This window comes from Arachis hypogaea, chromosome 19 (assembly GCF_003086295.3).
Source record: "Arachis hypogaea cultivar Tifrunner chromosome 19, arahy.Tifrunner.gnm2.J5K5, whole genome shotgun sequence".
NCBI lineage: Eukaryota > Viridiplantae > Streptophyta > Magnoliopsida > Fabales > Fabaceae > Arachis > Arachis hypogaea.
In genome coordinates this window covers 42,546,542-42,558,127 of record NC_092054.1, presented here as the reverse complement: position 1 = coordinate 42,558,127, position 11,586 = coordinate 42,546,542, and the positions used below count along the sequence as shown (strand labels likewise).

The window sequence follows — 11,586 nt, the reverse complement described above, 5'->3', positions numbered from 1 at the left end:
TGAACGCCCAAAATGGGCAGCTTCTGGGCGCTGAACGCCAGAACAGGCATGGTTCTGGTGTTCAACGCCAGAAATGGCACACAAATGGGCGTTGAACGCCCAAAATGGCCACCAACCTGGCGCTGAACGCCCAGAGTTGTGTGCAAAGGCATTTTTACATGCCTAATGGGTGCAGGGATGTAAATCCTTGAACACCTCAGGATCTGTGGACCCCACAGGATCCACTCAGGACATGTGGATCCCACAGGATCCCCACCTACCTCCACTCACTTCTTCTCACCACTTTCTTTCACACAATCCAATAAACACTCTTCCCCAAAACCCTTCACCAATCACCTCAAACTCTCTTCCCCATCACCTCTTCACCACTCACATCCATCCACTCTTCCCCATAAACCTACCTCATAAACTCCACCTACCTTCAAAAATTCAAAACCAATTTCCCACCCAAACCCACCCATATGGCCGAAACCTTTCCCCCACTCCCTTCCCTATATAAAGACCTCCATTCTTCATCAAATTCACACAACACACCCCTCTACACTCCTCTTGGCCGAAACCACATCTCCCTCTCCCTCTCCATATTTCTTCTTCTTCTTCTTCTATTCTTTTGTTTATTGCTCGAGGGCGAGCAATATTCTAAGTTTGGTGTGGTAAAAGCATAGCTTTTTTTGTTTTTCCATTACCATTGATGGCATCTAAGACCGGAGAATCCTCTAGAAGAGGGAAAGGGAAGATAAAAGCTTCCACATCCGATTCATGGGAGATGGAAAGGTTCATCTCCAAAGCCCATCAAGACCACTTCTATGATGTTGTGGCCAAGAAGAAGGTGATCCCCGAGGTCCCTTTCAAACTCAAAAGAAATGAGTATCCGGAGATCCGACATGAAATTCAAAGAAGAGGTTGGGAAGTTCTAACAAATCCCATCCAACAAGTCGGCATCCTAATGGTTCAAAAGTTCTATGCCAATGCATGGATCACCAAGAACCATGATCAAAGTAAGAACCCGGATCCAAAGAACTATGTTACAATGGTTCGGGAGAAATACTTGGATTTTAGTCCGGAAAATGTGAGGTTGGCGTTTAACTTGCCCATGATGCAAGGAGATGAACGCCCCTACACTAGAAGGGTCAACTTTAATCAAAGGTTGGACCAAGTTCTTATGGACATATGTGTAGAAGGAGCTCAATGGAAGGTTGACTCCAAAGGCAAGCCGGTTCAACTGAGAAGATTGGACCTCAAGCCTATGGCTAGAGGATGGTTGGAGTTCATTCAATGCTCAATCATTCCCACTAGCAACCGGTCTGAAGTTACTATAGACCGGGCCATCATGATCCATAGCATCATGATTGGAGAAGAGGTGGAAGTTCATGAGATTATACCTCAAGAACTCTACAAGGTGGCTGACAAGTCCTCCACTATGGCAAGGTTAGCCTTTCCTTACCTCATTTGCCACCTATGCAATTCAGCTGGGATTGACATAGAGGGAGATATCCTCATTAAAGAGGACAAGCCCATCACTAAGAAGAAGATGGAGCAAGAAAGAGAGCCCAGTCATGGAGCTCAAGAGGCGCAAGAAGCTCATTTCCATGAGATCCCGGAGATGCCTCAAATGCACTTTCCTCCACAAAATTATTGGGAGCAAATCAACACCTCCCTAGGAGAATTGAGTTCCAATATGGGACAACTAAGGGTGGAACATCAAGAGCACTCCATCATGCTTCATGAAATAAGAGAAGATCAAAAAGCAATGAGGGAGGAGCAACAAAGACAAGGAAGAGACATAGAAGAGCTCAAGGACATCATTGGTTCCTCAAGAAGGAAACGCCACCATCACTAAGGTGGATTCATTCCTTGTTCTTGCTTTCTCTGTTTTTCGTTTTCTATGTTATGTGCTTATCTATGTTTGTGTCTTCATTACATGATCATTAGCAATTAGTAACTATGTCTTAAAGTTATGAATGTCCTATGAATCCATCACCTCTCTTAAAATAAAAACTGTTTTAATTCAAAAGAACAAGAAGTACATGAATTTCGAATTTATCCTTGAACCTAGCTTAATTATATTGATGTGGTGACAATGCTTCTTGTTTTCTGAATGAATGCTTGAACAGTGCATATGTCTTTTGAAGTTGTTGTTTAAGAATGTTAAATATGTTGGCTCTTGAAAGAATGATGACTAGGAGACATGTTATTTGATAATCTGAAAAATCATAAAAATGATTCTTGAAGCAAGAAAAAGCAGCAAAGAACAAAGCTTGCAGAAAAAAATATAGGCGAAAAAAAATAGAAAGAAAAAGAAAAAGCAAGCAGAAAAAGCCAATAACCCTTAAAACCAAAAGGCAAGGGCAAATAAAAAGGATCCCAAGGCTTTGAGCATCAGTGGATAGGAGGGCCTAAAGGAATAAAATCCTGGTCTAAGCGGCTAAACCAAGCTGTCCCTAACCATGTGCTTGTGGCGTGTAGGTGTCAAGTGAAAACTTGAGACTGAGCGGTTAAAGTCAAGGTCCAAAGCAAAAACAAAGAGTGTGCTTAAGAACCCTGGACACCTCTAATTGGGGACTTTAGCAAAGCTGAGTCACAATCTGAAAAGGTTCACCTAATTATGTGTCTGTGGCATTTAAGTATCCGGTGGTAATACTGGAAAACAAAGTGCTTAGGGCCACGGCCAAGACTCATAAAGAAGCTGTGTTCAAGAATCATCATACTGAACTAGGAGAGTCAATAACACTATTCGAAATCTGAAATTCCTATAGATGCCAATCATTCTGAACCTCAATGGATAAAGTGAGATGCCAAAACTATTCAAGAGGCAAAAAGCTATAAGTCCCGCTCATTTGATTGGAGCTATGTTTCATTGATAGTTTGGAATTTATAGTATATTCTCTTCTTTTTATCCTATTTGATTTTTAGTTTCTTGGGGACAAGCAACAATTTAAGTTTGGTGTTGCGATGAGCGGATAATTTATACGCTTTTTGCCATTGTTTTTAGTATGTTTTTAGTAGGATCTAGTTACTTTTAGGGATGTTTTCATTAGTTTTTATGTTAAATTCACATTTCTGGACTTTACTATGAGTTTGTGTATTTTTCTGTGATTTCAGGTATTTTCTGGCTGAAATTGAGGGACTTGAGCAGAAATCAGGTTCAGAGGTTGAAGAAGGACTGCTGATGCTGTTGGATTCTGACCTCCCTGTACTCAAAGTGGATTTTCTGAAGCTACAGAACTCAAAATGGCGCGCTTCTAATTGCGTTGGAAAGTAGAAATCAAGGGCTTTCCAGAAATATATAATAGTCTATACTTTGGTCAAGAATAGACGACATAAACTGGCGTTCAACGCCAGCTTTCTACCCAAACCTGGCGTCCAGCGCCAGAAAAGGAGCCAAAACCAGAGTTGAATGCCCAAACTGGCACAAAAGCTGGCGTTCAACTCCAAGAAGGACCTCTACACGTGCAACACTCAGGCTCAGCCCAAGCACACACCAAGTGGGCCCCGGAAGTGGATTTATGCATCAATTACTTACTCATGTAAACCCTAGTAGCTAGTTTATTATAAATAGGACCTTTTACTATTGTATTTGATATCTTTTGATCAGTTGTATACCATCTTGGGATGCCTGGTTCTTAGATTAGAGGGGCTGGCCTCTCGGCCATGCCTGGACCATTCACTTATGTATTTTCAGCGGTAGAGTTTCTACACTCCATAGATTAAGGTGTGGAGCTCTGCTGTTCCTTAAAGATTAATGCAAAATACTACTATTTTCTATTCAATTCATCTTATTTCGCTTCTAAGATATCTATTCGCACCCAAGAACGTGATGAAGGTGATGATTATGTGTGACGCTCATCACCATTCTCCCCTATGAACACGTGCCTGACAAACACTTCCGTTCTACATGAAATAAGCTAGAACGAATATCTCTTAGATCTCTTAACCGGAATCTTCGTGGCGTAAGCTAGAATGATGGCGGCATTCAAGAGAATCCGGAAAGTCTAAACCTTGTCTGTGGTATTCCGAGTAGGATTCAATGATTGAATGACTGTGACGAGCTTCAAACTCGCGATTGTTGGGCGTTAGTGATAGACGCAAAAGGAGGGTGAATCCTATTCCAGCATGATCGAGAACCGACAGATGATTAGTCGTGCTGTGACAGAGCATGTGAGCATATTTTTCACTGAGAGGAAGGGATGTAGCCACTGACAACGGTGATGCCCTTGCATAAAGCCAGCCATGGAAAGGAGTAAGATTGATTGGATGAAGATAGCAGGAAAGCAGAGGTTTAGAGGAATGAGAAGCATCTCTATTCGCTTATCTGAAATTCTCACCAGTGATTTACATAAGTATTTCTATCCCTATTTTATTATTTATTATTCGAAAACATCATTATCAATTTATATCTACCTAACTGAGATTTGCAAGGTGACCATAGCTTGCTTCATACCAACAATCTCCGTGGGATTCGACCCTTACTCACGTAAGGTATTACTTGGACGACCCAGTGCACTTGCTGGTTAGTTGTATCGAAGTTGTGAACCATGGTATTGGCACCATGTTCTTGGCGTCATTGCCAGGGAAAGAAAGAGCCATGAATTTTACATAATTAAAGTGTAATCACGATTACGCGTACCAAGTTGCTCACGTTGCCAGGGATTGTTCGAGCCTGGATATCACAATTTCGTGCACCACACTCCTCAATCCATTGTTTTCGACAAGGATAAGGTCTTTACCAGTAAAGTTTGGGAATAATGTTGTGGTAGGTAGGGAATCTATATAGTTAGCACGAATTTCAGCATACCATCCCGAATCGGATGGACAGACAGAGGTTTTGAATCGATGCTTGGAGAAGTACTTATGCTGTTATACTCAAGAAAATCCCCAAAATTGGTATCATCTCTTATCGTGAGCTGCTTTTAACTACAATACATCATATCATTCTACAATTGAAATGTCCCCATTCAAGGCTGATTTTGGTCGAGATCCCCTTCCCATTCAATGGCGGCCTTACCAATGTGTGTTTCACTCTCTTGGACTCCTCTTTGATGATCTTCACCTCTTGACAAGTTTCTTCAACATTAACCTCTTCTTCAAGTCCAATGGGAGAGGCTTCAATTGTAGATAAAAACTCATCAATTATTGAATCCATCTCATGATCAACCTCCTCAAAGTATTCAACCATGATATGCCTTGGAGATTGTACACCTTTCTCAACATCAAATTCAAACGTCTTGGAAGGAGGCTTTATGACTTGAGTTTCCCATGGAGGTTCCGCATCTCCTAATTTTTCAACCACTTCCTCTTCTTCGATGATTTCGGCTTTCTCCACTTGCTCTAGTACAAAATCAAACTCCTCCTTGATGTCTTCCACCTCTTGACAACTTTCTTCAATTCCCACTTTCTTGTTAACTTCTTCCAACTCTTCCTCATTGATCAAGTCATGTGTTGGAGGGTGTGTACATTCCTCCTCAACATTGGTTTCACATCCGATAGAAGAAGTTTCAACAAGATCTTTAATTTCACTTAGTGTAGAGTTGTCTTCAATGATGGAACTTCCCTCTTATTCAACCTCCCCTAATTCTTCAACCATTCCTTCATTTTTCAGGGTCTCTACCTCCTCCACCTTTTGGGCCTCCTCTTGCTTTTCTTGAAGTATGGATGCATGAATCCGATTCATTAAGTCCCTAAGATGATTCCTTCTCTCTTGTTTCATGTCACTAGCATAATTGGGATCGTGTTGCTCTTGGATTGATGGATATGGGTGTTCTTTCATGGAGGGTGGTGGTGGGATTGAGAGATCATTATGTGGTTGAAAAGAAAGTGTACTAGAGCTTGAGGGTTGAGTATTGGAGGTAGAGGGTGGATCCATACGGGATATAAGAGCTTGGAGAGTAGAAGTGAGACCAGTGAGAGTAGAGGTAAGTGTGGTTTGAAGCTCTCTTTGCCCTTGGTGAATAACACTAAAGGTATCATCTATGGAAGCTTGGGTGAATAGGAGGGTTCATTTGTTGGGAGAAAGGGCTCATAATATGAAGGTGGTTCTTCTTGATAAGGATATGGAGATGGTGTATATTGTGGTGGTGGTTCTTGGGGGTAATTGTGTTGGAATTGGGGTGGTTCTATGTATGGTTCATTTGACTCAAAAGGTGGTTGGTGTGGTGGATATGGGTTAGGGTCATATGGAAGTGTTTGATTGTAGGTGGCTTGTGAGTATGGTGGTTCAAAACTATGTTGAGGAGGGGGTTCATAGGCATATGATGGGGCTTGTTGGTAACTACAAGGGGGTCCACCATAGCTATTGGATTGGTATGCATCTTGGAATGGCTATTGCTCATAGTACGTTGGTGGAGGTTGTTGCCAAGAGGGTTGTCATAAGATTGAGGCTCCTCCCACCTTTGATGGTTCCATTCTTGATGTATATCCTCATTGTAGCTTCCATTCCCTACAATATAGTTGTAACCACTCTCATAGCCAAAGGGATGAGAATTCATAGTAGCAAATAAAAACAAAAACTGATAAAAATAAGTAACAAAGTCCTAAAACTAACAAAAACTAACAAACAAGTAAAAGGCAAATATATACAATAACCAATAATAAGGCACACGTTTGCAATTCCCCGGCAATGGCGCCAAAAATTGATGTGAGGATTTTCGTCGGTCTAGAATTTCACAAAAATGTTGCGTTGCAAGTATAGTCCTAAACCGACAATTAATCCTTAGTCAATGTTTAAATTGTTTGTCACAAATACAAACCCAATAAAATTAACCGAAGTATTTAAATATCGGGTTGTCTCTCAAGGAATTGCAAGGAAGTGTACTTATAATTGGTTATGAAAAAGTATTTTTTGGATTTCTTTTGTGATAAAAGACAAGTAATGTAAATAACAACGAAATAAAATAACGACTAAGAAAAGTCCTGGTAAGGAGTTGGAATTCCTATCCTCATTATCATCATCGATTGTGATGGTAATTTCCTTTTACTTTCACTTAGTTAACCTCTAACAATAAAGGGAAGTCAAGTGAGCAAAATCAACTTAAGTTCACAAGTCCTAATCAAAGACTAGATTTAATGAAGCTTAAACCAACTAGCAATTTTCAATCACCAATCAACAAAAGAATTTCGATAACTCAAGAGTCTCTAATTGATCAATCCAAGTTAAGAACATAAAAATCTAATTTAAAATCCAACCAAACATTTTATCAAACACTTGGAAGGCATAAAATAAAAAACAGAAAACTAACAAGTCATAACAAAATCTAAGACTAACCAAAGCAAAGAAATAACAATAACAAAGCAATTGAATAATAAGAACCATGAAACATAAATTGCATTAATGAAAATTGAGAGTGACACATGAACTCAAACTAAATTAGCAAATTAAAGGAATTCATAAGGGAAGTAGATAATTAAAGTGTTAGAACAAATAAAAGTAGAAGAAAACTAAATTAAAGCAAGATTGAAATCTGAATTGGAGGAGGAACAGGACTAAAAACCCTAAAACCTGGAGAGAGGAGAGAGCCTCTCTCTAGAATTCTACATCTAAACCTAATGTGTGTATGGATGAAAAAGTATGAATGATTGATTCCCCCATTTTTGGGCTTGAAATTGGGCCAAAAACAGCCCAGAAATCACTCCCAGCGAGTTCTGATATCTGCAGCATGTGACGCTTTGCCACGCATATGCGTTAGCCACGTGTACGCGTCGCTTGCCTGCTGCACCGGTCACGCGTACGCATCGCCCATGCGTACGTGTCTCTACCAGAATCTGAAATCCTTAATTTCTTGTGTTCCTTCCATTTTTGCATGCTTCTTTTCCATCCTCTAACTCATTCCTGCCCTATAAAACCTGAAATCACTTAAAGCACATGTCACGGCATCGATGGTAATAAAAGAGGATTAAGATTAGCAATTTTAAGGCCTAAGAAGCATATTTTCAATCATAACACAAAATTAAAAAGAAAACTTAAAAACATGCAATTTATATGGATAAATGTAAGAATAAGTGACAAAATTCACTTAATTCAATCCAAAATATACCATAAAATAGTGGTTTATCAAGAGTCCAAACTCAGCTGATTTTGGACCATCAAATGAATAAGAAGGATGAGTCCTAGCAAAAACAGGTTTTGGTGAAACGGCAGGGGATACCCGAAGAGGAAGACACTTGGGAACCATACGAGGTGATGCAACAATTTCCATCCTTCAACCTTGAGGGCAGCAAGGTCATTTTTAAATGAGGGAATAATGATATAGAGAGGGGGCATAAAATCAAAGCTGATAGTCCCTCACATGTAAAAATTAAAGTGATAAAAAGGGGCCTTATAACTTGCGTTAAAAGGGCCATAACATAATTGGTTAATGAGCAATGATATTAAGGCAAGAGCATGCATCAGAGAGGGTGTGAAGTGATTTGTGAGTCTTCTCTCTGATTCCTTTTTCTTCTCTGGCCATTCTCTCTTCTTTAATTTCTCTTTCTCATTATCTTTATTCTTGGTTGTAGGTGATCTTGGAGCCAACTATTCATACACATATGCCTTAATTCCTTATATTGTTCATATAATATGATACTATACATTTTATACCTTTATACTTGTGAATGAGTTGTGTTGAATGTTCCTATACTTGCTAAAATAATATCCTTCTTATTATCAATCAAAATACATACCTAACAAGCCCTAAATCCTAATAAACCAAATTAACATAAATCAAGTCATCACATTTACTAAAAATTAAATAATCTAAATAGAAAACTGTTAATAATTCAAAATTAAAATTAACCACATTTATAAAAAAAATCAACTTAAATAAATTAAAATAAAATTAGAAACAACAAAACCTAAGGCCAATAGTTTGCTTTGCTTTGCCAACATAATTGAAAGGTAACCACACCATGAAAATGAAAAAAAAAATTAATTTAAAAAAAAATCATAACCTACCTTTGAATTCAAAGGAAATGAAAGGAAAAGGTTGAAGGCGGAGATGCAATACTGCATAGACAAATGGCAAACTAATTGGGCAGTGGCGGACGGCATAATGGTGTACGAGAGACATGGACAAGAATGGTACATGCGGTGGGGAAGACCGGGGGGTGGGGGTTGATTAGGGTGATAGCGGGGGTTACAACGATAGCTGGGGGCAGTAGCAATAACATGGAGGTTAGGGTTAGGGGTTTGGGGTGATTTGGAAGGAAGAGAGGAAAGGAAAAGCATTCACTTGAACGAGGGGGAGGCTTTCCTTTTTAATTTAATTTTCCAATTAAATCGGAATTGCCGTAAGAAAAATCCAACAATAATTTGAATTTCATTAATCAAAATGCCACATATTGGTTAGTGTGAAATTCAATCTATAGTAAATAATAGCCCAAAAAAGTGTTTTTGTTGCCATAATACTGTATGTTGGACAAATTTGTGGATAACGTGCATATCTTTTAATATTATTCCGCATCATATTTTAGCGTCAAACTTTTAAATGGATTTCACAATCTGACAGTAACATGATTAACTATTCCAATTTTGAGATTATTGTTGGAATTTCAATGATAATCCTAATTGCCATAGTGATGAAAAAATTTCGATGGTTGTGAATGTTTTTCTGGCAGTGTTGGTCTCTATAATCTTTTAGCTTTAGTCTAGTAAAATAAAAAAATTGTCTATTTTAGCCTTCAAAATCAGTTTATTCTATTAAATACTAATATGACGTGTTAAAGGTTAATGTAAAAATTAAAAAATGATATTATATAGGGAGTACAACTTTAAAGTATGGTAGAGTTCTCGTGCAGGTCAGAAAGGGTGCGGGTTGAATCTTAACCCTACTAACCTACACTATATATATATATATATATATATATATGTTTCATGTAAGATCCTGGATCTTTTTTTTTAGAAATTAAAATATAAAATTAACTAAGATTTATGATATTTATTCATGACTTTATTTTCAGAAAATTATCTTATAAAAAGGCAATTAAAGTTAAGTTATGAGATTTTGAGTTTTAAATCAATTTGTACTCATATAATTCTCATAGTAATTGGATATTTTCTTATTTATGATTTGAAGCTTTAGTAACTGAAAGATAATAAAAATTTTGTATGCTATATTTTGAATATTTAGACTTTGAACTTTATTTTATAAATAAAAAAAATTAATTTAATCATCTCAAATTTTCATTGAATTCGTATTTATTTAAAAATAATTTACAAGTTGATAATTAAATGGTATTCTAAAGATAATTATTTTGTATTTAAATTAGTTTTAAATTATTACTCTATCCTTTATTTTTATTAAAATTCTTACTCTATCAAACCCCAAAATTCCTAAAACAAACCCTAATTTACACTACTTCTAACCCTGACACAACACACACTCTCTCACACACACTTACACTACCGCCGCCAACCCCCGATGCCCGCGGAAGAAAGGGGAAAAAAAGAGAGGGAAAGCTCAAGGGAGTGAGGAAGAAGAAGAGAAGAGGGAAGAGAGGAAGAGGACGGCGCCGACAAGACTGGGTGCCGTCGTTGCCGTCAAACTTGAGAAGGAAGAGAGAGTTCGCAAAGGAGAGAGTTCGCGAGGAGAAAGAGAGAGAGAGAGAGAGCTTACGTCGTCGTCGCCGTTTCGTCGTGGAGCCGCGTCGTCATCGCCTTCAAGGGGGTTGTCGTCAGGCTGGGCTCGTCGCCATTCATGCCTCCATCGCTACCAGATCTGATGTCGTCGCTGACTGCGAAGAGAGAGAGAGAGAGAGAGAGAGAGAGAGAGAGAGAGAGAGAGAGAGAGATGTGCGAGCTGAAGGAGAGGAGGATGTCGCCGCTGTTTGTGTTTTGCCGTCACCGCCGCCACTGCTGGAGGCTGTGCTTCCGTGGTTGTGGCTACCGGAACTACCACCGGAGCTACTGCTGCTCGGTTCAGTTGTTGCTCCTTAGTTATGGTAAGCATTTTCGTTCTAACTCTTAAAATTGGTATTCTGATATAATTTGTTAGAGATTCTAAGGTGTTGGTGATGTAGGGTCGAGTTCCGGTTCTTGAATCCTGAGTTTAATGGCTGTTGCATGCGACACCAAGCTGTTGCGTCACTGCCGGAGCTCTCTGTCGTTGTTTTGTTCGCCAGAAGTCATCACCGGAGTTGCCGCTGCTCCATTCTCTTGCCTATTCGTAATTATGGTAAGTTGTTCCTTGTTCCGAGCCCCTAATAGTAATTGTTCTGTTATATATTGCTGAGATTTTTGTGACATTAATATCTTAGAGTTGAGTTACTGTTGTTGCATGATGCTTTTGTGGTTGTTGCTATTGCAGGAAATAGTCGGATTTGATGCCACTGATTTTTGGCCGAGAAAAAAGGATTTCTAGACGCATTTGGTTTTATGGGTTTCGATTATTTGAGGTAGGGATTTTTCTTAAAACATAATTTTATATTACGAAGTTGTTATAAATCGATATTGATGTGAAAAGTATATTTTTGGTGATTATGTGAGTCTTACAGTTTGTAATAATATGAAATGTCTGGATGTGTGTGTGTGTGGATTCGAGTTAAAAACTCCTAACTCCTTTTTTATTATTAAATATATGGATGTTGTCATAATATCATCTCTATTAGAGTGGC

At 38.7% G+C, this 11,586-nt stretch overlaps 1 long non-coding RNA gene across 1 annotated transcript; it reads right to left on the bottom strand.

Moving 5' to 3' along the window:
• Window positions 1-7,291: 7,291 nt before the first annotated feature.
• Window positions 7,292-9,340, bottom strand: LOC112775070 (uncharacterized). The gene is made up of 3 exons (XR_011877737.1): window positions 8,930-9,340; window positions 8,031-8,200; window positions 7,292-7,839 (listed from the first exon to the last, which is right to left on the bottom strand). It is a non-coding gene; the product is annotated as an uncharacterized lncRNA (long non-coding RNA).
• Window positions 9,341-11,586: the final 2,246 nt, after the last annotated feature.